Source organism: Mirounga leonina, unplaced genomic scaffold, assembly GCF_011800145.1.
Source record: "Mirounga leonina isolate KUSES-001 unplaced genomic scaffold, KU_Mleo_1.0 Mir_101609, whole genome shotgun sequence".
Classification (NCBI taxonomy): Eukaryota; Metazoa; Chordata; class Mammalia; order Carnivora; family Phocidae; genus Mirounga; species Mirounga leonina.
The window spans coordinates 6,941,507-6,965,801 of NW_023270164.1; the positions used below are offsets into that span (position 1 = coordinate 6,941,507).

At 39.7% G+C, this 24,295-nt stretch overlaps 1 protein-coding gene and 1 pseudogene across 3 annotated transcripts in view; both read right to left on the minus strand.

Annotated features, from left to right (window-relative positions):
- The window catches only part of CASK (calcium/calmodulin dependent serine protein kinase), a 346,878-nt gene that overhangs the window by 320,967 nt on the left and 1,616 nt on the right, over positions 1-24,295 (minus strand). The gene's annotated exons all lie outside the window — the stretch shown is intronic.
- LOC118010616 lies at positions 22,060-22,155 on the minus strand (annotated as a pseudogene).

A 24,295-nucleotide genomic window follows, 5' to 3' on the forward strand; every position in this document is an offset into this window, starting at 1 on the left:
GGGGGGGAGTCGGAGGGGGGAGACGAACCATGAGAGACTATGGACTCTGAGAAACAAACTGAGGGTTCTAGAGGGGAGGGGGGTGGGGGGATGGGTTAGCCCGGTGATGGGTATTAAAGAGGGCATGTATTGAATGGAGCACTGGGTGTTATATGCAAACAATCATGGAACACTACATCAATAAATAAATAAAATAAAAAATACCAGATGGTAGCTACACTTGTGAACACAGCAGTGTGTAAAGTTGTGGAATCACTAGGTCTTACACTTGAAACTAATGTAACATTGCGTGTTAACTATACTAAAAAAAATAAGGCCCTGCAGCTGAAACAAATCTCCCATATTGGTTGTTTGCTTTAATACGATGCTGATGAGTCACTCTGAATTGACTTATAATACAAATAAATGTTGGGAAGCTTAGATAGAACCTATCAACACTAAATATTTTGAAAGTAAAATTCATAGTGATCATTTAAACACTTTAAAAGATAAAACCAGCATTAATAACACTGTATAATAAAATTTCACTAGTAACATTTGCTTCACAGCAATTCCTTAATATTAATTCCGTATTTTCCATGTAATACTTGGAAGCTATCCACAGCCTTAAACAGTATTAGACTCAGTATTTCACTAGCTGACCTAACGCTATGGCCCAGGAAAAAGCAATTATTTGCACTAAGTCAACTTACTCCAGAGAAAGGCTTACATGAAATGCACCATAATTCAATGAAATTACCATAAAGAATTTCCCAGCAGAAACTGGTAACACAGAGGAGGGTAAATCATGCTTTCAAATTTGACAGTATCCATAGAACTTTGCTTAATTCCTTCCTTGCTGGCATACCCTTTATTAATAAGCTACTTAAGGGGTGCCTGGGTGGCTCAGTCGGTTAAGGGTCTGACTCTTGATTTCGGCTCAGGTCATGATCTCAGGGTTGTGAGATGGAGTCCCACGAACAGCATGGAACCTGCTTAGGATTCTCTCTCCCCCTCTTCCCCCTCCCCTCTCTAAAAAATAAAAAAACTGCCTGTTTATGCTTTTTAAGCTGCTTAATAAACTACCTCACTATTACACAAATAGAGAGCTCAGCTACCCCTTAAAATGGCCATTTGGGGCAGGGCCTGGGTTTTAAAAGACGTTCCTTGAGAATTATCCACTTCTTGCTAATGCTATTCTTACCTAATTACCCAATTCACTTTTTCATGCGTGCACACACTCACCTCTCACAATTCTCTACCTGCCCTGCCCTAACCCCAAGGACAATACGGACTTTCCACTCCCAAGACTAGACTAATTGTTGAGAACTAGAAATGACACTTTTGATCAGTCACTTTTATGAAAGCACTTGCTATACTGGAAAAACTGGCACATTATTTGAGGATGGAAAATCTATTTAGATCCATCATGGTGAACAACAATAACTCGCAGATGAATCAAAAAGTCAAATGTAAGAAATCAAAACAAAGACAAATGTAGGTGAATTTCTACAGGACTCCCAGGAAGGGAAGGACTTTCAGCATCAAAACAATTACAGACAGGGCGCCTGGGTGGCTCAGATGGTTAAGCGTCTGCCTTCAGCTCAGGTCATGATCCCGGGGTCCTGGGATAGAGTCCCGCATCGGGCTCCCTGCTAGGCGGGGAGCCTGCTTCTCCCTCTGCCTCTCTCTCGCTCTCTCGGACGCTCATGAATAAATAAATTAAAAAAAACATTAAAAAAAACAATTACAGACATAAAGGGAAGTACTGACAGAATTTGACTATGGTAGAAGCTCTCCTAATCAAACTCCTCTTAACCAATTCCACAGACTGACTCATCCCCACCCCGGTGTAGAAACCTAAGGAAACCTAATGAGTGCCCACAGCACGCCCATTACTTAGTGCTAACACTACTACGTACTGCACTTGTCCATGAGCCCTACAAATTAAGTTGCCTACTTACCAAGAGTTAGGTTATAAAGGTGATGCTTAATTAAATGTGGGTGACAAATCTGCAAAAGACTGGGGGGGGGCAGTGGGCCCTGTAAATTACCTGAAAGGATCCTGGATAGACTGCAGTTCATTAAGGTATCACTCCCCCTTAAAGAGACCAGAACTAGAAGTCACTGATGCATTTTGGATAAGATGTAAATTAGATAGATTCTATATATACACATATATATTTCTAATCAATTAGACTCCTATTCAAAGGAAAGGGCAGCTGAATACAAAAGTATTAGCTATTTAATGTGTATTCTAAAGCTTTAATGTTGAAGATACATGGTTACCTTTCTGAGGCTACCCCTTCCCGTTAAACAGTCCAGCTAAAAGATCTAATTAGACCCAATGAAGAGGCTACTTCTGTAGGATTTTCAGTTTCTGCATATCCACACTCATCAGGAATAGAATCAAAAGGTGAACTTGAAAAATATTTGAAAGACAAGGATAATAGGTTGTTTGACATAAAAAGTTTACATAAAATGGCAAGTATCTGAAGCCAACAGGGGAAATATCAAATAAATTAGGAGACATCCAAATCAGACGATACACAGCCATGAGAATTTATAATGAATTCTACCTAGGACAGGAGTAAGTACTTCTAAGTGAAAAGCTATCAAACTATAAATGGTATTAAAAAAAATACACTGAAAAACATAAGGTGGGGGGCAGGACTTCCAATGGCAGAATGAGGAACTCAGCCATGAACAATCCTAGATAAAACAGTGCCTGTGGCTTTCTAACTTCGGGCTGCTTCCATTCCCCCCCCCCCATTACAATTCCATGGCACTGTAGCTCCCTGGACTCGGCCATTAAAGGGAGCTGACCTGATTTGGAGCTCCAAGGGAAAGCCCCACGCCTGCAGCTTTGTTGAAAACAATAGGGATCATTAGCAAACAAACATCACAGCTGCCTAAGCCTGCAGTACTGGTTGGGGCAAATAGGACTTCAGCCAGACGTGCAAAAGGGAGATCTGGGGAATGAGACAGCCAGAAGGGGCTTCAAGCTAGGACAGATTCTTGGTGTGCTGGAAGGCTGGATGCATGTGAGGAACTGTGGATAAGGAATAAGCAAGGATCAAGGAAAGAGGAGAGCTTCCCAACTTACCTACTAGAGAGAGTTCGCTGATTTGAAGTTTCTTCACAAGCAGAAAGTAAAAGCCAAGGCAGACTTGTAAACTGCCTGAACTTTGAATGTGTGGGTTGGGGCACCCATTCAAAGTTCATTCATTTAATAAGCCTACTACATGGCAGACATTATGCAAGTGCTGGAGATGTAAAAACCCTAGTTCCTGCCCTTGAGAAGCTCATATTCTAAGGGTAGAACCAGATGTCGAAGTAATAATTAGAAATCCAAGGGGGGAAAAAAAAAAGGTTTCAAGGGAGGGAGGGGCTTTTGATTAAACACAGCTGATTGAATGTAAGCATTTATCTACCTCCCTCTAGAGACCATGAGTGGAATTAGAGAAGATATGAACTTAAAAGATCAAGAAAGTCAGCGAGAACCTGACAGCAAAGGAGGGACAACCACAAAATTAGAAACAAAAAGCATTTGGAAAAGAGGTAAGTAGCTTGGTTGTAGCTTTCTTTCTGCCAAGCACCGGCACTAGGGGAATCTAAACTGAAGCCAAGTGAGCTAGTTCATTCCTGAGGGCCCTGGAAAAAGCAGAAGGTAAAAGCCCAAGAACTGCAGTTTCCAGGGACACTTAAAGGAAATAGAATTTTTTTTTAAAGGCAGGGGAGGGGGGTGCAGCTTGGGACACCTGGCTGGCTCAGTGGGTGGAGCATGTGACTCGATTTCAGGGTTGTGAGTTCAAGCCCCATGTTGGGTATGGTGTCTACTTTTTTAAAAATGGACCAAAAAAAAGGGGGGGGGGGGTGGCTGAAAATTCCTTTAAAAGAACAATAAGACTCCCGGTTTTCTCATCAGCCAGAGCAGCAGGGCAGGCAACTGCTTCCACCCCAAACACTCCCCCCGCAACCACACACACACACACACACACACACACACACACACACACACAGAATACTGAAGTTACTCTCAGGAAAGACTGAACCAAAGCGTTCCTGAGCTTGGGAGCTCCAATCATAACTGGGAACAGAAATGGGATGCCTTACTGAAAACCGGAAGAAGTAAGTTTTCATGGCCGATGGTGACAGAGCGAGCTCTTTCAGGCTGGGCTTCTGAATACTAGAGGTAAGCATATTACCACCAACTTCCCTCCCATAAGAGATTCAAGGAGTCCTATATAGAAAAACTGGCTGTAGAAAACAGAACAGAGAGTTCCCCATAAATGCCCAGGTTTTCCCCCCAGTCACACCAGAGCCAAACCCAGGAGTCAACAAGCCCCTCTCAAGAACACGGTTTCCAATCAACTGTTCCTTAACAGAAACAACCTGCTAAAGATGCTTGAGGAATACCTCTAATATGAAAGGTACCAAGACTGAGAAAAGGAAAAAGAAATGGGGAAAACAGACAATATAGGGGAAAGAAAATGCCAAAGTAATGATCTTTCTCTTTGAAGACATTAGATTTAGCACCCAAGAAACAAAAAAGTCAATCAGAGGGGGAAAAACAGCTCTTAGAAATGAATTACAGAATTGGAAAATAAGTTGAAGGGAACCTCCAGAAAGTAAAACAAGAGAACATATGGAAAAATGAGAGAGAATGTAAAACTGGAGGGTCAAAAATCCAAGAAATAAGAGTTCCGAAGAAAAAACAAATAGAAGGGAAAGCATTATCAAAATATCTAATTTTCCACAACTGAAGAAAATGAATCTTCAAGTTGATAGGCCTGCAAAGTGCCCGATAAAGTGAACAGAAGAGCATCCATACCAAAGTATATATCATGATATTTGAGAACCCCAGGGATAAAGTCTAAAAAGCAGGTAGAGGGTAAAATGAAAAAGAAAAAAAAAATCACATACGATAAAGAGGTTTAGAGAGAACAATGTAGCAGTGCCTTCAAAGCTGAGAGCAAATTATTTCCAGGCTGGAATTCTATCTTAATAGCTATATAAATTATGTCTACATGAACTCTCTATCAAGTCAAAGGGCATAGTAATGACATTTCCATACACGGTGTGTTCATAGTTTCCTACTGCTGTTATAAAAAATTACTACAAACTTAGTGGCTTAAAGGAACAGATTTTTTTTCTCTTACAGTTCTGGAGGTTGGTAGTCTAAAATCAAGGTGTCGGCTGCATTCTTTCTGGAGGCATCGGGGAGAATCTGATTCCTTGCCCTTTCTGGCTTCTAGAGGCCGCTGTATTCCTTGGCTCATGGCCCCTTTCTCCATCTTCAAAGCGCATCACCCCGATTAGTTCTGTTGTCATGTCTCCTTCTATTGACTCTGAGCCTCCTGCTTTCCTCTTACAAGGACCCTTTTATTGACATGGGGCACACCTCCTGCCTCCCTCTTATTAAGACCCTTATTTCCATGGGGCTCACCTGGATAATCTCCCCACCTCAAAATGCTTACCTTGATGACATTTGCAAAGACCTTTTTACCATGTAAGGCAATATATTCACAGGTTCTGGGAATTAGGATGTAGGCTCTTATTTAGCATGTTATACAAAGTCTCAAAAGTTACTTCCCGGGGCACCTGGGTGGCTCAGTCGTTAAGAGTCTGCCTTCGGCTCAGGTCATGATCCCAGGATCCTGGGATCGAGCCCCACATCGGTCTCCTTGCTCAGCAGGGAGCCTGCTTCTCCCTCTCCCCCTCCCCCTGCTTGTGTTCCTGCTCTCGCTATCTCTCTCTCTGTCAAATAAATAAAATCTTAAAAAAAAAAAAAGTTACTTCCCATTCAATCTTTCTCCAGAAGCTACTGGAGGATATGCTCTACCAAAACGAGACAATAAACTGAGGTTAGCATAAGGTTAGAACAAAATGACCTCAGAATCCAGGCAAAGCCATAAAAGGAGCTCCGGATTTCAATCAGGTATCTTTTTTTTTTTAGCATCAGGAGTTTTGTAGATAGAAAAATATGAAAACATGGCAGTCTTTTATCGAGTTCAAAGAGCCTAAGCAGAAAGCTATAGTAAGAGGCACTTGACAAGTACTGTAGCAGTGAGGATGCAGAGGGCAGACCTTTGGGAGTGGAAAGGAGGTAATGTACATAAATTGAATTCAAGGGCCTGGACAAGAAGACCACTTCCTTCCTCGTTACAGTCACCAACACAGCAGCTACAAATAGGGCTCAGTGTCTTACGGTGTCACAAACACGAATCCATCCTGCAACTTCACCCAGGTGAGACAGCAGCCCCCAACACTGCGTGACCTAATTGTTTCCTTGTGGATAAATATCTTTTAGCTTTGGGACTATTTAGAACTTAACTACAGAGACGGAAACAGAAAAAGGCTGCTGAGCCTGGAAGGGTAGGGAAGCTTCACAAAGGCAGGTCTGTCTGAGCAGGGCGTTGAGGTGAGTGGAGCACAGGTATACCCTGGTGCTGGGTGAGGGCAGGAGGACAGCAGAGGGCTGGCTAACAGACCCGCTTCTGCTAAGGCATTTAAGGTACTGTGAATAGCTCTCCGTTGGGCTGGCAACAAAGTGGGGGTGGAGGATGGGTGGCAAGAACAAACCAAATTCCGTAAGGAGAGGGCAACAATATAGCACAGAAGTAAAGTACCTTAGAAGTGACCCAACCTAGGGAAGAAACTTGGCTGCGCCCTCACTAGTTGTGCAAATCTCTTCAACTCAGTAAAGCCTCCATTAATTCACTTGTAAAATGTGAGAACAACAGTGCCTACTTCCTGGGTTTGTTTTGAGAATTAAATGAAAATACTTTGGGGGCTGCCCAGTGGAACAGTCAGAAAGCCAGCAAAGAGTAAAATTACCCAAAAGTAACATTTCTCCAAAGCATAATCACATAATCTGTCTTCCATTCCATTCTCTGTGATTTTCAGGCTGTGCTTTTTCCTCCCTACCCCTCACTCCCCTGAGCCTTTCTTTTGGTCCCAGACTGAGAAACTCAGTTCCTCTAGATCATCACCGCCTAATAGAACTTTCTGTAATGATGGAAATGTTCTAAGTCTGTACCATCCACTTTGTAGCCACCAGCAACATGAAGCTACTGAGCACTTGAAATGTGGCTGGTGCAACGAAGGAATGGAAGCTTTAAAAAGAACACGTTCACTGAGATGTCATTCACGTACCATTAAGTTCATGCTTTTAAAGTATACAATTCAGTGTTTTTAGTAATATTCACGAACAGGTGTCTCAGTCAGTAAGCACTATCTAATTCCAGAACTTTTAAATAATCTCAGAAAGAAAACCCATACCCTTAGCAATTATGCCCCCCTTCCCCCTCCCCCAGCCCCTGGCAACCACTGATCTATCTAGCTTCTGTCTCAAGAGATTTGCCTATTCTGGACATTTCATATAAATGTGGTCTTTTGTGTCTGGCTTCTTTCACTTAGCATGACGTTTTTGAGGTTCATCCTTGTGGAAGCGGGTACCAGTACCTCATTTCTTTTCTGGCCGAGTAATATTCCACTGCACACAACTACCCCATTTTGTTTATCCGTTTATCAGAAAATGGGCATTTCAATTGTTTCCACATTTTGGCTACTGTGAATAATGCTGCTCTGAACACCGATGTACAAGTTTTTGTGTGAACATATGTTTTCAGTTCTCCTGGGTATGTATCTAGGAGGAGAATTGCTGGGTTGTATGGAAACTCTAGCTTTTTTTTTTTTTTAAAGATTTTATTTATTTATTTGAGAGAGAGAGAATGAGAGACAGAGAGCACGAGAGGGAAGAGGGCAGAGGGAGAAGCAGACGCCCTGCCGAGCAGGGAGCCCGATGCAGGACTCGATCCCGGGACTCCAGGATCATGACCTGAGCCGAAGGCAGTCGCTTAACCAACTGAGCCACCCAGGCACCCTGGAAACTCTAACTTTTTGAGGAACTGCAAGAGTGTTTTACACAGTGCTTGCACCACATTACATTCCCACCAGCAATGCAAAGAGAGATCCAATTTCCCCACATCCTTGCTAGCATTTGTTATTACCCGTCTTTTCAATTATAGCCATCCTAGTGTGTGTGAAGTGGTATCTCACTGGGGTTTTGATTTCTACTTCCCTAACAACTAATGATGTTGACAACCTTTTCATGTGTTTATTGGCCATTTATAAATCTTTGGGAAAATAGTCAATGGATTTTAAATTTTATTTAATTTTAATTAACTTTAAATAGCCACATCTGGCTAGTGGCTACAGTATTAGGCAGATGATGGGATTTGATTTAGCAGCTGGTCGCTTAACTTTGTTCAAGGTCAGGTGGGGCTGGCTAGGTGACTGAAGGTCAATCCCAGCTTCATGACAGCCCCAGATGGAACCAGGGAAAGGGAGGGAGAGGGGAAAGGGGAAAGGGAAACTGGTGCAACACTTGAAAGGAGGAGGCACTTGGCACAGAGCCTGGCACTTAGGAAGCTCTCAAAACTCACTGTTGATGACAGAAGCAACTGGTGTTTATGAGCACTTCAAAGGGCTAGGAACTGTGCTTTATACCCACTGTCTCACTTAATCCTTATAATAACCCCATCAGGTAGATTCTACTGTCTCCATTTTACAAACGAGGAAGCAGTTTTGGACAGATCAGGTAAGCCTTAGAAACTTTTCTCCATCCAGTTTAATTATGGCAATGATCTTCTAGATCTCAACCAGGGAAGCTAAGTGTTATTCAGGATTCCACCCTTATGCTCAGCATCTATGTACAATTCTGTATCTACTAGCCTATCTCCGAGGGACAGTCTGAGAATTAGATGGTTTTTGAAGCAGCAAAATATTAGCACTAAGTGAAAATATGAATTCCTGACTGTGCATTCTGGGCCAAATTTTATCTTTTCCAATGTGTTCAGCTACTTTCTCCTCTTTGAATTGGTTCAACAACTATGTAACACTGACTATGTTACTATGGACAGCCAGGTGCTGTCCTAGGTGTAGAGATACAGCAATGACTATGACAGCCATGCACCCTGACTTAATGAAGCTTAAAATATATATTAAATATATGGTTTTAAAAATACACAAGCTCCAGTAAGTTTATGTCACATGGAGGCCTTGTTGCAGTGTCTACTTCATAATGAACCTTATCCCAGCGGCGTAAGTACCCTTAAATGACACTCTCTGCCTACTAAGAAATTCTGAGTCTGAACATTATAACCTTTAAAATGGCTCAAAATCCATGCATTTGGCAGAACTCATCTATAAGAGTTGCTTCTAGGGAAGTAGCACCCAGCTCTCAAGCATGGCCAGCTGCCAAGGAACAAAGGGATTAAAGCTTACCTCCAGCTCCACAGGGCTGTCCCAGACTCCTGTGCGCACAAGGGGAGGCCAACACAGCACGAATCACCAGAGCATTTCTCTTGCCTAGAGCATGGCGTGATTTCCCAAGCTTTCATCACCACCCACCTCTGACCCCTGTTTTCAGGTAGATAAAACAGCAATGATGAGGTTGTTCAGATGATTCGTGTGGGTGGCTATTGTGCTGACTGGGACAATAAGGCTGCAGAACACTCCTCTCTTTTAAAAAGTTCACATTTTATTCTTTGGTATAAATAACAATTTAATTTTTGAAACACTGCATGTCCACACTGTATTGTACAAAACAGTAAAGCTCAAATTCTCCTGTAGGTGGGTTGCTTTTGGCAATAGACCTAAATAACCACACTGAGGACTGGCCTTTGCCTGACCCTCTCTCATTGTACCTCGCCTCTGGGATGAGTAAGCAGGGCAAAAGGTATGAATTAAGTTGATTGGGAAAGCCTAAATGAAAGGTCTCACTCAATCATTTCCAGTTTCAAGCTCACTATCTCCTGTGTCTTATCCGATCAAAGTATTCAACCCGAATATACTAGTAGAAAGAAATCATGGACCAAACAAACTCACCAGTGATACAGCTCAGGATCATTTGGCCAAGTCATGTTCCTTAACTTAAAACAACCATGGAATCACAGATGCAAAAGCAATACTTTTGCGTGCTTTTGCTACTGGAGCTAATGGAGACGGTGAGAAGGCTTTTCAAAAGCTATTACACTTCCTTCAGTGGAGTGAGTAGAGTGAAAGATTCCAAGTGCATCAATAAGAACAAAATTAAAATTCAATTCTTGTATTTTATATGACGCTGGCCACCAATCACCTTAAAGGCAGAGAGCAAGAACAAAAGATGATGATATTCCAACTAAGGATAGAAATAGCCATCCTCAGTTATGGGAAGGCTAATGGAAATTTGTCTGGTAAACATTCTAGGATTACCCACAATATTCAGTATTTATGTGCTCACAAACATCCTTGTGAAGTACAAGTGACTATAGCACTCCAGGGCAAGGATAAGACATTTCCACATAGGATGGCACTATTTTCATGGCTCAGAGTACACCAAATGGCTCCCATGAATTCCTAAACTCAGCAGCCGTAAGGTGGGCTTTCTCTTGATGAAGTAAAAAGGCAGTAAGACCTGGGCGAAATGAAGACTATAAAAGATAATTGTTAGGCTATACCAGAGTGCAAGAAGAACCAAGAACATGCCAGTACAGAATCAGTGAGGAAATGTCACAGAAATGTTAAACAGGCTACCGGCGTTAACAAACATAGAAGGAAAGGACACAGTTGTGTATTTTCATTCACAGGTCTCTAGTCACTGAGTTATAGTTTGATATCAGATAGAAGAATGGGTTTATATAAATAAGAGGGTCAGGGTGTAAAGGCAACAAAAAATTAGGTGTTACCCTATTGATTTCAGATATCTGCAGTTCAGTATAACGGGCAAGAAAACAGTACCAAGGCTTCAACTCAAGCAAGGATCAGCAAACTTTTTGTGTGAAAGGCCAGAAAGTAAATATTTTCGGCTTTGCAGGCCATGTGGTCTCTGCTGCAACTACTCACCTCTGCCCTTACATGTCGTGTGAAAACAGCTACAGACAATATTTAAATGAGTGGGCATGGCTGTATTCCCAAAAAACTTTATTTATAAAAACAGACAGTGGGCCAATTTGGCCAATGGGCCAAAGTTTACTAAACCCTGATCTAGAGTTCCAAATCAGTGGTTCTCTAACATTAATGTACCTCAGGATCCCTTGGAGGGCTGTTAAAAGAGAGATTGCTGGGCTCCACCCAGTTGCTTCTGATCTGTAAGGCTGGGTTGGGGCCTGAGAATCCCCATTTCTAACAAGTTCCCAGGTGATACTGCCGCGCCTGCTCAGAATGAGGTCCACACTTTGAGAGCCCCTGCTCTAGACCTTACTACTAAACAAGAAGTTCAATATTTTACGTAACTGCCACAGTTCGCATCTGACTGGCCACAGAAATTTGTTACTTGTAGTTAAGTTCCAAATTTCAAAGCTCAAATACAATTAAATAATTCAAAGAGAAGCAAGGGGAAACATACTAGCCAGGACTTTTTTTTCTTCAGTGTAAACATTGTCCCACCAGTAAAATACACATAGTTCATCCTCAAATCTCTTTATTCAACATTTTCACGTAGCATGTTCTAAGTCCTATAAAGAGCTGAGAAGTGTTAAGCTCTAGAAATCAAACAAAATACAACCAGTATTAAAGACAAAGGTAAATGATTCTTGCAAAATCAAAAAGAAAATTCAACGCAGCCCATTTCTAAGAAGTGCTTCATCTCAATAAAATCAAAATAATAATGTATGTAAGATAGCTTAAGACTTTTGAAGAATTGTGTCATTTTATCGTAAGAATCTAATGAGATATATAATACAGCCTTTACTATCCTTCTTTTACAAGACGAAGAAACTGAGGAAAACAAACTAAGTGGTGATCTGTCACGATTACTTAAAAAAAATCCTTAAAATACTATTTTTCCTGGTAAGTTTTAAGTTCATTTATCAAATCCAACTGTTACAATGTCTTTTCAGGACTATGTCTATGAATGTGTCTTCATGGGGAAAGACATCATTCTAATAACATCTTCAAGTCCATATTCACATTCATGGGCCTAATTCTGAAGCCACTCCTGCAAGTCTAACCAAGAAGCCTGAACTTTAATCAGATGGCAATTTAAAGCACACTCGACCTGTAGTGTAAGTGGGTCATAGATTATGGAAGTATGATGATCCCTTCCAGCAGTACAACAGAAACACTCAGCAATGGGAGAAATACTATTAATGAAGATAATCCAAAAAGTAGAGCAGCAAGCCTAGAATCTCCCTCTCCAGATACCCATGCTCTTTCTGCAATGTTGATAATGAAAATGTATTCATTTGAATAGGTATTTACACAGGTCAGTTTCACATCCATTATAAGAGGTAAATGTTTGAAAAAAAGAAGGAGGGAAAGAAAGAAGCAAAACCCACAATGCATATGGTCAGTAGAGGTTTTTTCCATTCCTATTAGCATGCTTTTAAAAGTATTATATAAGTTGATTATAATGTGAGATAATTACATTCTCACTCTAACCTGTGATCTGAATACTCCAGTAACATTTTTTTTAATTTATATGAAACATAATTAAAGAAAGCCCTCAGTGAAAACACCTTGTTTGTTTTACAAGTATCTAATTATTTTACAAGTGACTAAATTAAAGAAAAAGATATTTATTAAAAAGGTCATTTCAAATTCAATGCCATTTATTACTGCTGGGACAAACACTCAGTTAAGATGATATTAAACCTAAGAAGACTAGTAAATATTCTATATAAATAAAAGTAGACCATTCTGTTTTTGAGATAATGGCTCAGATGGAAGTCAACAAAAACTTCAAACCTAAATAATGCAATATTAATCATACTGTTCATGGATTACAACAGGAAAGGTTGCCTTCTACTGTCCTCTGAAGCCAACCTAGAGAAGTATTTTCATCAAAGTAAGTGGTCTAAATAGATTCCAACATGATCATTCTTCCGCCTGACAATGTAATGTGGCCCTAGTGGATGAAGTACTGCTCTGTAAATGTAGGGAATTTAGAGTCAGTGCCCAACTGTGTCAGAGACTGCCAACTTTAGGATCTTCTTACCTCATTTTGCTCACTGTTAAAATGTGGACACTGTTGCCATAATAAAATTTGGGTAAGTTACATAAAAGAACATTATAATATTCACAAATCCTGCATATGGCTATTTCCTAAATATATATTCTTGGATTTTCATTGTCTCGTTTCTGAAATTTCACATTATGAACAATTAATTCATCTGTCAAATGCCCAAATGAGAAGACAAAAGCTGTGATACAAAATGCCCTCTTTTAACATAGTCTTTGGAGCTTTTCACAATGCTGCAAAATTATAATCTAGAACAGTCTTGCAAACAAATTACAAAAAGCTCTAAGTTTAACACTATCTTTCCTACGTACATAACAGGCAGTGACAGGGTTTTTTTAAGCCACAAAGCACTCTAAGTAGTGTAGGTCTACGACCACAAAATATATTGAGTAAAATGGATTTCAAACACAAAATAGAACCTGAAGAAGTTTTGTTTACATCACACACACACATACACACACACACACACGAACCCTAATCCCAAACAGGGACTCTATCAGGGGCTCTTTGAGAAGTCCGAAAATATACAGAGATGGCACTTCACAACTCTCCAATTAGGGATGGAGATAAATCTCCAGCTAAAGCTAGTGATTTTCCCCCAACTTTATTAAAGCTAGTATTTTAAATAATCTTTCATATCTGAAAATTTCTAGTACATTCTCAACTCGATTTTCATCCACTCTCTAGGCAATAAGCAAGCATGAAGGAAATATATATATATATATATTTTTAGGAACTCCACATTTATATTGCTTCTGGTGAGACAATCTTAAGAGAATTTTGATGGGTTTCTTCCCTTTAACCTAGGATTGAAAAAAGAATCCAAAAGCAGTAAAAAAAAATAATAATAAAAATACATTTAAAACCCACAAAAACTAAACGTATAGCATTTCCCCATGTAACAGTGAAAACAGTTCAGTGAACCAGCCTCAGTGTCTTTACGTTTTTCAGAAACAACCTACTCATTATGGGGCTACTCAGACCACTTGAAGAATACCCCAACCTTGATGGTAAACAATAGGAACTGGACAGTAAGCTCCAGTTTCATTTTTTTTTAAATTTTCTAATTTTTTAATTTTTAATTTTTTTTAAAGATTTTATTTATTTATTGGAGAGAGAGAATGAGAAAGAGAGAGCACGAGAGGGGGGAGGGTCAGAGGGAGAAACAGACTCCCCGCTGAGCAGGGAGCCCAACGCGGGACTTGATCCCGGGACTCCAGGATCATGACCTGAGCCGAAGGCAGTCGCTTAACCAACTGAGCCACCCAGGCGCCCTCCAGTTTCATTTTTAATCTACAACAGGAACAGCAAATTACAGCCTGAGAGCTAAATCTAACCACCTATTTTTGTAGATAAAGTTTTACTGGAACACAGCCACATTCATTTGTTTTCATATGGCTGTCTTCACGCTACAATGGTAGAGTTGAGTAGCTGTGACAGATGCTGTATGGCTCACAAAGCCTAAAATATTTACTATCTGGTAGTTTACAGATAGTTTGCCAACCCTTGGTATACAAAATCTAAAACTGATGAAAATCAGTATAAACAGGTCCATGAGATAAAAAGTTAACTAAGAACTCATACAATTTACTTTTATTTATATTACAGTGTATTGAACAGACTCTACAGGCAAACTCTGATACTACTTACCTGATTAAAAAGCATTCTAACCCTCATACACTGTTGGTGGGAATGTAAAATGGCATGACAGCTTTGGGAAATAGTCTGGCAGTTCCTCAAAATGTTAAACACAGAGTTACCATTTGACCCAGCAATTCTACTCCTACGTATATACCCAAGAGAAATAAGAATATATGTCCACACAAAAACTTGTAGGTCAATGTCCATAGCAGGATTATTTATGATAACCAAAGGATGAAAACCACCCAAACGGCCCATGAACTGATGAATGGATCAGCAAAATGTGGTCTATCCACACAACGTAATATTACTGGGCTTTAAAGATGAAGTACCAATACATCTACAACTTGGATAAACTTTGAAAACATTATGCTCAAAGAAGCAGTCATATATGGTATGATTCCATTTATATGCAATGTCCAGAACAGACACATCTGTAGAGATAGAAGGTAGATCGGTTGTTACTTAGGGTTAGGGAAAGATGGGGTTGAGAGCTAACATATACAGGGTTTCTTTTTGGGGTGATGAAAATGTTTGGAAATTTCTTGTGGTGATGGTTGCACAACTCTGTGAATATACTAAATCCCACTGAATTGTACACTTTACATTGGTGAATTTTATGGTATGTGAATCACATCTCAATAAAGTTGTTACCAAAAAAATGCATTCTATTAACCTGCTGAAACATCTAAAATCAGAATGTTAGAGTCTTATATTTAGGACTAGCCCTGAAAAGACAACCTCTGTTCATACTAAATGACAAGCAGTAAAACAGTACTGAAGAGCAGGCGTCTAGATGGGTCATATATAACCAGGTATGAATCCCCATGCTGCCTCTTATTATTATTGACACTTTGCCCAGGGCAAGTTACTGATCATCTTGCTCAGCTTCCTCATTGGTTAAAGGGGAGAGGGTGATTGCCTCAAAGGGAAGGCTGGTGGCCAAGGTTAAATTAGAAAAATATAAACAATTTAACACTGTGTCCAGCATATGATGAACACTCAAGCTATAGAATTTGAGAACAAAAAGAAGAGAAAAAAATTCCTAACGTTATCCCTAAAAACTTTAATTTTATGCTTATTGTTTGAATTTCTTATATATGTAATCTGTGTCACTAAACTAAAATAGGAGCTGTGAACCCAAAATTGCTCTAAAAAATAAGGTTCGTTATTTTAAAAAATAGGATAAATATTTTTTAAGCTTCATTAAGATTTAATTTTCCCGACCTGTATTCCTCTACTCTGTTTTCTAAATGAGGAAACAAGCATAAAAAGATGACATGAGTTACCCAGGAAGACGACTAACAAATCATTCAGGCCTGACCTCCTCTGTAAAGATTTCCCCAACTTCCTTTTACGACTAGGAAGGAGGTCACAGTCTCTGGATTGCTCATTTAACACTCCTTCAACAACTGAGTACTTACTGTGTGTCAGTTACCAAGTTACGCGGAGGATACTAGGTAAACAAGTCAGATGCAACCCTGGCTTTAACAGGACTGAATGTCTAGTTATATTAGATTTAAACAATTTGTCAACTTCTCCCATTGACAGAGAGCTCCTTGAGGCCAGAGAACTCAAGTATTTGGTGAATAACGGGGCGCCTGGCTGGCTCAGTCAGTGGAGCACTCGACACTTGATCTCAGGGTCGTGAGTTTGAGCCCAACGATGGGGGTAGAGTTCACTTAAAAATACATTAAAAAGGGCGCCTGGGTGGCTCAGTCGGTTAAGCGACTGCCTTCGGCTCGGGTCGTGATCCTGGAGTCCCGGGATCGAGTTCCGCATCGGGCTCCCTGCTCGGCAGGGAGTCTGCTTCTCCCTCTGACCCTCCCCCCTCTCATGCTCTCTCTCTCTCTCTCACTCTCCCAAATAAATGAATAAATAAAATCTTTAAAAAAAAAATACATTAAAAATATTTTAAAAAATGATAATGGCAATTAAAATAACAACAACTACCTTTAGTCATTTTACACAGATCATGTTATTTAATCCTCACAACAATCCTGCAAGGCATATACTATCATCCTCATTTTACAGATAAAGAAACTGAGACTCAGAGAGGTTAACTAACTTGGCCAGGGCCACACAGCTAGAAATGAACGCATAAATGAACAAATGAAGAAACTGTTAGCACCACTAACAATTTTATCCACATGATAGGAAAGAATGTTCATTTCACCATATTATTTATGTAATAGAGCCTGTGTTTAGCACTGAGAAAGTGCACATTTGGAAATTGTTGAAACTTATCTACATAGCTGCCAAAAGTAATTTGAGTATCTCAGAGACATTCTAGAAATAAAAAATACTTATGCTGCACTTTACAATCACTAATCCATGCAAATAGCTTGTGAAGTGGCTATCATTCTTTCTATAAATAAGAAGAAAATGGCCACACTGTGCCCAAAGGCTACCAGATCAATCTTAGGGGGCTGCCTCACAAACTACAAAACAATGTCGATCCATATGTTTGGGGTAAAGTACATACCAAGGGTAAGCAGAAAGGCTGAAAATCTATGACGTTTCCTAAAAACACAAATTAGATTCCATAAAATAGCAGTGGTATAATGGTAATCTGCCCATCTTAGCAGGCCTAGAGAACTCGTAATTGCATTAATAACATCAAGAGTATTTTAATAAAACATTAGAACCTGCGTATAGCTAGGCAGTTATATTTCCATCTTAGATTTAAATATATCAAGATACTCTAAACTCGGGGTTACAATTAAAAGCCTGAAATACAGACTCGACATAGCAGAGTTTGGATATTATTAAACTACACTGAGAGAGAGAGAGAACACAGTCACCATTCCAAACTGTAAATGATTCAAATATTCAAAACAATGGTAACAAAGCAAAACAAAGTGTATTAAAAGAAATAAGAAAGACTTGGCGCCTGGGTGGCTCAGTCGTTAAGTGTCTGCCTTCAGCTCAGGTCATGATCCCAGGGTTCTGGGGTCGAGCCCTGCATCGGGCTCCCTGCTCTGCGGGAAGCCTGCTTTTCCCTCTCCCACTCCCCCAGCTTGTGTTCCCTCTCTCGCTGTGTCTCTCTCTGTCAAATAAATAAACAAAATCTTTAAAAAAAAAAAAAAGAAATAAGAAAGACTGGAAAAAATAATGTGCAACAGTTCAGTGATAGAACACGGATGCTAAAATGAAATAATGTGCACTTACATACCAAAAAATTGGCTTAAGTACAATAAAGTAATCATTTCTTATTGTGAATGGGTGTGCACAACTACAAAAAGCCAATGAACAAAGTTAGTTGGAGAGCAGGGGGGTAGAGGGACATTAACTACACTCATCCAAAGGGGACCCAAAACCTTGAGACAAGGAAGGATGTAGTTCCCTGTGGGGAAGGGATTTAAGAAAATAAGAATGGTTTGACTAATATCAAGAACTTAAAGTAAACGTAAATGTAAAATTTACCATGTCATTTCATTAAAGGCTCCCATTTAATTTAAAGTTATGCACCACGCTGAGGAATGAAAAACACCTAATCTTAGGAAAACCAAATGGTTTTACCTAAAAGCCAGCCATCAGAATCTACAAAACACAATTATAATGAAAAAGAAACCAGCTCCTTTTTTTTCACCCTAAATATGCTGTTGAGATGGATTCACAGAGAAATACTGCATTGCCAACATGCACAGAACCTTGCTTTTCAGTCACACCATGAATTGATATTTAATATTATATTCATTTTGATAGATGTTTTAAATTGCCTCTCTGCTATAAACAAGCCCTTTTTTTTTTGATCGTCCATCACAGTGTGTTGGCATTTTACATTATTGATCCTCCCCATGTTAAAACTTCTGTGACATCCAGCTATCCTGACTTTTCTAGCTCAGTGCATTACACAGCAAACCACAGCTCTCCAGCTTGGTCACCTGTCAAAAACTCATTCACTCAGTTTTACTTCCCAAACCTTCACTGTCATTCCAGACCTCTCACCCGAACTCCAGTTCAGCATTTCCAGTGATGTCTACTTACAAATGGCTTGCACTCAACTCAAAGCTACAATAACCAATCCATACCATGGAATACTGGGCAGCGGTTTAAGAGGAGACAGAGTTCGACAGAGACATAGATGCATATGGAAAGGTCATCAGAGACACTGTTTTTCAATGAAAAATTAATATTTCAGCATAGTGTACAAATATGATCCCATTCTGTTTTTTAAACAAAGACCTTCCAGAAATATGCACAAGACCTGGACAATGGTTACCTCTGGAGAATGGGGTCATGGATGGTGGGAGAATGGAGAGAGAGACGCATTTACCTCTGTACGGTCTAAATCTTAAAATTAATTTTATAATTTATTTTGTAAAGACTAGTCAATTTATAAAGAGAAAGTAATAGAAAATTATTAAATCTCAACATTGCAAATAGATATTAACTTCCTTTAAGCCAAACTAGCTTCAGACACGAAATCTTCCTGGTGTGGACGAAGGGAGACTCTCCCTATACTGACTCGGCTCTATGACTAGTCATACCAGAATACCATAATGGCCATGAGGATAATTACATTGCACTCAGTTCAAAGAGGGGATACCAAGACAATGGGTGGCCCCAGGAGAGAAAGAAGAGAGCAGGTCCTGTCGCACCTTGAGCCCTGTTGCATGAACTCAGAGCCAAATCTGGTGGTTTTAGAATCTGCACTGCCAGTTGCAACTAAAAAATAAAACCCAAAATGCGAGAGCTGCACACCCCATCAGCTCGTTGGCTGGGGTCAGGGACCTGCTCTGCAGCAGTAACTCAGTCACTTGCCTATTTAGGTGTGCAGTGCTGGCCGACAGCCTAGACGCTTACAACTCAGCAGCTGCAGTTCAGCACACGGTTTTCAGAGTCAGTGAGAACAACTGCAGGATTTTTAGCACAGGATATAGGAATAACCACCCCGTGGAAACCACCCCACCCCACTCTCAACAGACACCTATCTCTGACACCTCATTACTTCTGGTTTGGCAAGTTAGGAGTCATTAATCAACGATTCTGTTTGTTGGGGCAGGGGGGTGGAAAGGAAAAACCTGGAGAGTAAAAGGCGTAGAGAAAGTTCCAAAACAAATTGTATTTTGGATGGATGGGCAAGATTCTCTATTTCCATTGCTAAAGAATGCAGAGACTTATCAGTTTGGCGACAAACGTGGATATCTCATTAATGAGAAAGACAAAAAGAAAAATGAAATGGGTGAAACAATGAATAGTCGTATGGAACCTCTAATGAAGGGGTGAAAAATAGAACTAGAGTGTCGAACAATTAAAATTTGCTGTAAATAAGCTCTGAAAATGAAGGCATGGGCCTCACTTTAAAGAAACCCGATGTAGCATTTTTAACAACTGGAATGGGCAGCAGAATGCGGCATGAAATGAATGGACTTTGGAACCAGTTGCAATTCCATGTGATCTTGGGCAAGTTACCCCTCTCTGAATTGCAGTGTTTTCTGAAAAACAGGTATAATCAGAGGAGATAATATATGTAAAGTGCCTCATATTAGAAGGCATAAATGTCAATTCCCCTTATGAAGTAAGCATTAAGTGATAAAAAGATTTTTGTTTTTACCTTTAAACAATCTTATGTCAAAGTTCTTTTAAACAGTGCTTTTGGCAAATTTAAAATGTGAAAACATTTACAAAAATGCAGTAATTCAAGAACAATCTCAAAAAGGAAGGCATACTTGCTTCTTTAATTTGTTGAGTGGAGCTACAGCTGGGGACGGTAAAAGAATTTTCAATTTAAAGGAAATATCCAGGAACACAATTTAAGGCGCATGAGAGGTAGTTTGTCAGGTGAAGTGTTGCAGATTCAAGGGGGAAAACGGAGGGGGGCGAAGTGCACATGTCAAGGACATAGAAGCAGGTCACAGTCGTAGCACGCAAGGGAGTCACAGGAAGTCTTTATAAAGACAACGGCCCAACGACACTTCAGAAACTCCAAGTGCTAAGGCAATCTGTAGAGAGCAGGTATGAGGAAGACTCCGAGAAACCCGTGCACATGCAGAAAAGCTCAGTTCCCTCCAAATCGTCCCAGAAGCCAAACACCATCATCAGGAATCAACACTGCTTACCTACTCCCCAAAAGGCCCGCCACGTGCAGGCATCCACACCGTGTTTAACAGGTTTTTCTTCTGTGGAACTGCAGCTAATCCCCCTTGGCTTGAATCTTTCTGAGCCACCAACAGGCTAGTGGGTGACTGTGTTTCTTCTACCTTGCTACACAACTGTCACTCTGATCAAGCACTTCTTTCATGAAACATCTACACATTTCTGGTAAATTCCTGGTTCCTTCGGGCTCATACTTTTCCAGACACTAAAAACTAATTTACCTACAATGTCTAGATACAATTTCCAAGAAAGATGTTCCAACGTATTGTAATGTTCCCCTCTGTGGTACTGGAAATCCAAATCAGTGGGCCAACCAATATATGTGCAAGCCATGGTGATTAGTAAAAAGAGTAAAGCTGAATTTTTTGTCATGTTAAATTACATATTTTACAAATGATTAAACCAGTGTTTACATAAAGGCTGCATTTAACTCAATTCTCTGGTAAACGGTGTTACCGGAATTGCAAGTGTGGACTTGAAGTATATAAGCAACATAACCACACTCTTTTAATAGAGTATATGTGCAAACACAATCCATACTGAACTGATAAATCTCTTAATATTAAATTAAGTCGTTGTAGTGGACAGCCACCATCAACTGTTAATTGAAGCAATCCTCGTTCCATGTTGTTCCAAACATCAGTCACTGTGTTAGCATCAGACGAGCGTCATAAATCAATGTGAATCTTAAAAGACCCAAGAAATCAAAGCCACACACAGGCTGAAACAAAATTCTGAACACCAGGGCTCAGAGACACAGCATAGAGGAGATAAAATCCCCGTTTTGGTCTCTTGGCTTCAATACCTCCCAAAAAGCATTTGTTCTACTTTTCAAAACCTGTAAGCCTCTGAAAAGCCAGTCCCAAAATATTACATACATCACCCAAGTTTTAAACCAATGAGTCAATCGTAGCTGCATATTAGAATCACTTAGAGAGCTTTCAAAAAATACCAGTGTCCAGGACCCACTCCCAGAGATTCTGATTTTATTGCTCTGACACAGGGCCCTGGCATTGATCTTTTTTAAAAGCTCCCCTGGTGATTCTAATATGCAGCCAGGTAGAGAGCCACTGCTTCAAACTAATACAGCCTTTTGGGACAATAATTGCTCTGAGGTTGATAAACATGCTTTTTGCCTTTTAATGAGATTTTATTAAAACTACTCAATTCATTCCATAGCTAATGAGCAACCGTTACATCGCAGGCCCTGTGTTAAGTAATGGAGAAAGATATATATGTTCCCTGCCCTCAAGAAGCTCCCTATTCGCTAGGTAGAGAGACTCGTGAATAAGAAACTGTAATTAAATATGGTAAGTGCTCTCAAGGTACAAGCAAATTCAGCATGCCTCACAAACTTGCATGTCATCCTTGAGCAGGGGTCATGCTGCATCATTCCAAATTTAGTGTATGTCCTACCAAAGCAGGAAAGTCAGAAGTTACAGGTTACTAAGAATCCTAAATACCAGGGCAAATATGCAGCCCATACAAGGTGAAAACGGTGTGCCTTTTGCTATTTTCTTTCACAGAAACTCCTGTACCATGAAGGTAGGCATTTCTAAGCTTTAATTTGGATGAATCATCTTTAAAATTGCCTTCATGTAATATTACTGATTGTACACTTACCTCTAAAGCAAAAGATACAGTAAATGATCACGGCATAAAAATGAGCCAATTTCCTGCATTTGCATAAAATCTTTCTTTCCCACTAGTTGCTACATTTGAGAGGATGAGAAGTTTTGGGACTAGGATAAGGTCCCATCATTGGCGATTTGTTTCAGTCACTTGAAAGATGTGACACAGGAAAATGTTATGGAAACAATGGGCATTCAAAGGAGCTTTTGTAAGATTTTCAAAAATAAGAAACATGGGGAAAGAGTTTAATTTTTTTTTTTAAAGAAATGGCATCCTCCCAATATTCCTAATGAATCAGGCTCATGATTCCCTCGCAGACACTGGATGAGTGAGTGAGTCCATAAGCAGTGAGGTAGGGGAGTGAGTGGGTGGTCAATTGATCTTGAAAATTGAAATCCGTTTTAAAGTACCTCAGTGGAAATTTAAGCCTATTAACACCTAAGGGTCAAAAACAATTTGTGATACTAATTTGGTATACAAGAAAATCACAATTCTAGAGAACTTGGATAGAAATCAACAAAAAGGTTTCCAGTACAAGTGAACATCTTCAAGGCCTTTCTGTTTAAAGCTACAGTTGAACAAATGCTAAGTTAAAATGTATGCTGTCAAGGTCCCTGCAAGAAAATCTCAAGTGAATTTCAATTTCCAGATCAAGATATGCTGAGACAATTTACCGGAGAAACCTTCAACCTTTACACAGGGTGAGGAACACTATCATTGCATTCTTTACCACGAAGGCTACCTTGAATTCATTATTTCATGAAATGACACATTATAAATGGCACTGACCAAGTCAGACTTTGTAGGGTATGAATGAGATTTCAAGTTCACAATAGTTAAGGAAGCCATAGGGTACCCATCACCTTAGAATCAGCTTGCTCTCCCTCCTTATGCAGCTCTGAAGCAATAGAAAAGATGAATTTAGTTCTTACCAGAGGTGTTTCCTGAAAACATTCAATCAATTACAAGCCAGCAGAACACTGTGCTAATGTGATGCTGACCACTTCGTTTTGATATCCAAAGAGATCATATCACTCTTTCAGACCTTAAGGAATCAGAACTGGTTACTAACATTGACCCAATGATGGCTATATTCCGTCATCACAATATAAGTAACACTTTAATTTCACATTTTCCAATTATGACTTTGCTGGCTCATTTAAAGCAAATATAACTAAGACACAACAAGTATAATTCACCCACACACACGATCATTTGGGAGCTTTTGGGAAACCCTAATTTACCTTCACCGGGTGCTAAGAATGAAGAAACCAACCAAGGAGATTTTTTTAAAAACACGTTTGTTTCTACAGAACAGTGCTATCCACATATGGTTGTGGAGCACTTGAAATGTGGCTAGTCCAACTGAGAAACTGAATTTCCAATTTTATTTAATTTTAATTAATCAAAATTTAAATTTAGAAAGAGATATCGATTAGGTTATTAGAAAACTTTTAGATACGTTTGGGAAAACTTGGGTGTGTGAATCTACTTTTGCAAATGCAAAGGTTATGAAACCCAAATACAGATCAAGTATTTCCGGTGAAAATTTAGCTTAGTGTCAGAATTGAGATGTGTTGTTAGTGTAAAATACACACTGGATTTCAAAGACTGAGTACAAAAAGAAAGGATGTAAAATACCTCAATAATTTCTGCACTGATTATGTGTTGAAATGCTAATAGTTTGGATCTAGTGTGTTAAATAAAATATTTTATTAAAATTGATTGCACCTATTTGCTTCTAATTTTTTTAATGTGGCCATTGCAAAATTTGCATATATAAAATTTGTGTATAGAAAAATTACACATATGTCTTGCATTATATATCTTTGGACAGCGCTGCTCTAGAGCACTTCCATAAGCACTTTACAGGGCACATTTGGATATCCTTCCTCTCCTAGACAGGCTGGTCATGTAACAATAGGGGCAAGGAGT